A 6,000-nucleotide genomic window follows, 5' to 3' on the forward strand; every position below is an offset into this window, starting at 1 on the left:
TACTCGAAAACTTTTAGACTTATCGATTTTCTGTTACAACCATCATCAATACCACTAAAGTCTACGTATGATCAATACCCGAATGTAAGCTTTTGGTAGCGTTTTGGGTGGGAAAAGGCGAGGGAAATGTTTTTTTTCGCTCGCGGTTGTTGTCAATGACAAGCGCTCGGAGTAATCACCTCAGTTTGTCGGCCAATTACTCGAAAACTATTAGACTTATCGATTTTCTGTAACAACCATGATCTATACCACTAAATTCTACGTATGATCAATACCAAAATGTAAGCATTATGTTACGTTTTGTGCGAGAAAAGGCGGTGGAAATGAGTGTCTCTTCGCGGCTGTTACCATTGAAAAATGCTCGTAGTAATACTCTCTGTTTGTCGGCCAATTACTCGAAAACTATTGGACGTATCGATTTCACGTTTGAACCATGATGAAGAGCAGTAAATTCTACATATGTACAATACATAACTATGTAATATTTCTGATAAGAATTCGTTGTTACGTAGGCGGGAACATTGCGTACGCCGTGCGCGCATCACGAAAGTCAATCACGGACGGAGTGCCTAGTACTTTTTTTCGATTTACTCGAGAACTATGAGGCGTATGGGGTTCTTCTTTGAGATGGGGAAAGCTGGTGAATTTGGGCATATTGCTATGTAATAAAAACATAAGGTGCCTGGGAAAATTTAGCTATCAGAGGTCCGTGAATTTTTTCCGAAAATGGCTTTCAGTTTTTGGCCATTTTCTCGAAAAGTATACATCGTATCACAACCGGATTTGTTTCGTTAGAAAGCTGATGAAATTCTCTATAAAAACTTATTAGATCATTTTCCTGTATGATGGAAAACATTCAAACGGCGATGTTGGGAAGTGAACACAGTTCACTCGACCATGCTTCCAGGACTAATAACTTTTTTTGGTGGTGTTTTCCTGTGTTTTGGTCCTGTTTATCAGATAGAACAAACATCGATGCCTACCTTGAGAAAGGTTTCATGGGAATACATGGATTTTTGGGTGGCGAAAATAAGGCAAGAATGTGTTTCATTCGCTCAAATTTGCCGCGCGCGGGCTCCCCGGCCGGGCGGCTTCGTCAGATAAAATCGTGAGCCAGAAAACTTACTGAAACTTATCGTGCGCGAGAGGGTAGACAAATCTACTGGTCCAGATGAAATTCCTTCAGTAATACTTAGAAATTGCTCCCCAGTGTTGGCTCCTGCATTAGCAAAATTTTTCCACTTATGCTTCTCTACCTCAAGTTTTCCAGCCTCTTGGAAAGAAGCAAATACCTATCCTGTTCCTAAAAAGGGGGCCACTTCTGATCCATCAAACTATAGACCAGTTGCTATAACTTCTGTTCTCGGTATAGTTTTTGAGACAGTAATAAACAAACACATAGGCAAGCACCTAGAACTTAATAAATTAATCAATGATCGGCAGTATGGATTTAGATAAGAACGTTCAACTGTAGACATTCTTTGCCATCTTACCCATCAGATTAACAAAACAATAGATCGACATGGTGAAACACACACAATAGTACTTGACATTTGAAAAGCGTTTGACAGAGTATGGCACCAGGCCATATTGTCTTAAGATGTCACTATGGCCTTGCATCACTGGTTTCTCTAACTTCTTCTTACCTTCATAATAGAAAAATATGGGTCATGGTAGACGAAACTTATTCCCAATTTCATTCCATAAATGCTGGTGTACCTCAAGGATCAGTTTTGGCCCCAACCCTCTTTCTCATTCATATAAATGACCTATCTGTCACTCCAATCCTCTTTCTCATTCATATAAATGACCTATCTGTCACTCACAACCCAATACAGTCTTATGCTGATGACTCAACACTTCGTAGTTCTTTCACATTTAGTACCTCCTTTACACAATTGGATATTATAAATTACCAAATAAACACAACAATTTCTCTAAACCAGGGTCTTTCTAAAATTAACCAATGGGGACAAACAAATCTGGTCTCTTTTAATGCTCAGAAAACTAAATAAAGTAATTTCTCCGACAGAAAGATTTCCTCAGACTTCCACATAATTTTAAATGATGTCAGTATTCCTATATCCACTACAGTTGATATCCTAGGTGTCACTAAACACCAACCTAAGCTGGACAGCTTATGTTAAATCCCTTGCTAAAAATGCTTCTAAAAAATTGGGATTTCAGTACAGAGTTTGTGAATTTTTCACTAACGAACAGTTGGCCACAATATATAAAAGTCATGTGCATTCATAGATCGAATGCTGTTCGCCTCTGTGGAGTGGTAGAGCGGTTGGACTGAGGCAGTTGGACGAAATTCAGAATAAAGCCATTAGAGAATCAGTAATCCTGCCATTACGCAAGACCTTCCTCCACTACCAGCACGTGGAGATGTTGCTTCCTTAGCATTATTTTACTGATATTTTTACCGTAAGTGCTCGGACGAACATGCTTCAATTGTGTCTCCCCTTCATATTTTCTCCCGAAATGCTTGAGCAGCTGGGAACGCTCATGACTCACACTCTCACCCCCGCAATGCAGAACCTCTGCTTATCAAAATTCATTTATCCCCCAAATTACTACCCTCTGGAATTCACTTCGTGGGAGTTGCTTCCCACAAACATTTAATCCACATTTATTTAAATCCAGTTGTTATAAATATTTTACGAATGTAGGATGCCTTTAGGCACATGGACTTGTTTTATTTTATTTCCTTTGTTTTTCCTTCCTCCATTCATTCTCTTAAAAAAAAAAAAAAAAAAAAAAAAGGAATACATCACACTGATTCGTCCCTGCTGACTTGAGTAACCCAGTGGCAGTGTTGCCACTTCTACAGACTTATCTTTAAATCTACGGAGTTTGTTACTATTTTCAGATTGTCAGATTTGGTTTGATACAGAGGCTTAATCTATAGATTTTCATACTGGAAGACATTTTCAGTGTATTTACAGACTTCGCATCCTTTGTCGATAAGAAGAAATTTACTTATCAAATATATTACATCTGCCTTTTGAGATTTTTTTTTTAAAGTTCCACACTAACACAATATTTCACATGTGTAATCTACCACCTCCACTGGCAGCTGCTCAGTAAAATATCTGCCGCATTTTTAAATCGGAGGATGCAAAGAAGTGCATTATTTCACCTGGAAGTACATTGTACAGTATTTGCTCTAATTCTGGCATGGATCCTTTGCTATAATGAGTTAATATGAATGACTGAATTCAACTTATTATCACTCAACAAAGATTCTACACCCCTTTCCAGAGTAGCTGATGACCAAGTGTAGTCGGATTGGACAATTGATTTGACTTGTAACCAAGAAGATCCATTCCTATCTCATAAGGAAGGCCCATCAAAATTCACCCAACCACAATTTTGTATTCAAGTTGTGTGACAGGCCCAGTTCCATGAGCTAACAACTGGCTATACACAGTCCACTATTAAAAAAAATATATATATATATATATATATATATATATATATATATATATATATATATATATATATATATATGTATATGTATTAGTTTGTAACCACTGTATGGTACTATTATGAGCAAAGTCTGTCTTCAACATGTGGTACGTGATTTTTGTGGTCAGTTAGGGAAAAATTCGGGAGGTTCAAGGGGAAGGCTGTGGAAAATTTGGACAGGGTAGTTCTCCATTTCCACCCACAGAATGGTCACTTTGAGGGATATGCAGATTTCTACAGATTTTTTGGCGTCCAGCTTCAGGTTTAGCAAATTTTTGTGTAGCAACACTGGCCAGTGGCTTGACACAGGTTCCTCTCAGGTGCATCATGCAGCAAGGGTAAAAAAAGGACCACGATAAAAATTATCATAAAATAATAATAATAATAATAATAATAATAATCTATCTATACTGTCATATGCTGTAATCCCTTAAGGGGTGACCACAAACAAATCACCTCCATGTTGCCCTGTCCCCCGCCATTTCACTGCCCTGCTCCCAGCTCACATCCCCATCTCTCATATACCTCTCCACTCCATCCCTCCATCTTATCCTTGGCCTCCACATCACTCACTTACACTCTCCTCGCCAGTCTCTCGCTCTGCATTCTCTCCAAATGGCCAAATCGCCTCAGTGTGTTTCTCCTAGCGCTTCCTATCATGTCCACATCCACACCACAACGCTCCTTCATTTCCTCATTTGTCACTCTGCCTCTCCATGTGACTCCACTTGCTCCTCTCAAGTAACTTATTTCCACTGCTCTCACTCTTGACTTGTGTCCCTCCAACAGTTTCACTTCCATACATTAGAATTGGTATCACAATATTGTCATGCAGTAACTTTTTCACTTCCATGCCCACTTTCCTGGTTATTGTCACTGCTTTCAAAGAACCAGCAACCTTTCTTCCTTGTTGTACCCTTTCAAGCACTTCACCATCTAAACTTCCATCCTTAGTCATCACACTAGCCAATTACGTAAATGCACATACATATTCCATTTCCTCCTCATCCAGTCTCACTGTACATTCAGTGACTTCAATTCTCTCGAAGACCATAGCTTTTCTCTTCCCTGCATTCACATTTAGATTCCGTTTCCTACACTCCCAGACTCATTGACCAAGCCTTGCAGCTTCGCTTCATCTTCACTTAACGACACAGTATCATCTGCAAACAACAGTACAGGGAGTTTCCATACACTGCTCTCTCCCATTAGGTCTGCTCCGACATCCACTGCCCTACCTCGTACTTCTTTTATAACCCCATCCATATACAGATTGAACGACCATGGAGACATGACACATCCCTGTTTCAATCCAACCTTCAAATAGAAAAATTCATTCAGTTCACTGTCCACACGCACTGCAACCTTAGCATCCTCATACATACTTTACTCATCTCGGCATTCATCAACTTCCCATTTCCTCCATATATTCTTAATACTTTCCACAATCTTTGTCTATCCATCCTGTCATATGTTCTCTCCAAATCCATGCAGGCCGCATACAACTTCTTTCCCCTGTCTAAAAACCTTTCTACTAAAGACTTAAGAATGAATATCTGATCTACACAACCTCCTCCCTTCCTAAAACCTCCCTGTTCTTCTCCAACTAATTCCTCTGTTATTTCCCTAACTTTGTCAATAGTATTCTACCATATACTTTTCCTGTTACACTGAGATGATAAATGCCCCTATGATTACCACACACTTCCTTTTCCCCTTTTCCTTTGTACAAGGGAGTAATTATACAAATTATACAAATCTCACCCTGTATTGATATATCCCCATTTTGTTTTCCCGGTAACCATCTCCTCACAAACTTCCGTAACAAGGGCGGCACCTGTTGTTATATCAAATTCCAATATGCAGTTGACACTATTTTAAACTTCACTTCATCCAGTTTTGATTACTCATTGTATAATCTAAATTGTCATAATGTTACCAAATATACCTGTTTAGTCTATCGCTCCCCCAGTGCTTCTTCGGAACCCAGTGTATTTGATTCCATATCCACACAGTTGAGTAACCTTAACCTTGCCCTTAGCACCGAAATTACCATTTTGGGTGATTTTAACATACATAATGTTGAATGGTTATTGCATTCTGCCAGGACTGACGATGCTGGTCTAGAGTGCGAGCTGTTTGCAGAATCGTTTAATCTCACACAGCTGGTAAAGCAACCAACCAGAATACCTGATAATCCTGACCATAATGCCCATCTCTTGGATTTATTCTTGACAAATAATCCAGATCAATATAGGATAGAGGTACTGACACCACTTGGATCCTCTGACCACAATCTCATCAAAGCCTCATTAGTTAACCCTCCCACACCTCCCTGTTCTGAACCTGTCAGGGTGACCCAATGGCACTTTGATAGGGAAAACTGGGATGGATTTAGAAATTATCTTGCTGACATTCCATGGCAGTCTTTCTTCTCTAGTGATCCCAGTTCTACCCAGTCCCAGTGTACCAGTGCAATGCCAACAGTGCCATAGGCTATATCGTACCAGTGTGAAGCCAACAGTA

The sequence above is a fragment of the Coenobita brevimanus genome, chromosome 27 (genome assembly GCF_032717465.1).
Source record: "Coenobita brevimanus isolate Jiangsu-jjx chromosome 27, ASM3271746v2, whole genome shotgun sequence".
Classification (NCBI taxonomy): Eukaryota; Metazoa; Arthropoda; class Malacostraca; order Decapoda; family Coenobitidae; genus Coenobita; species Coenobita brevimanus.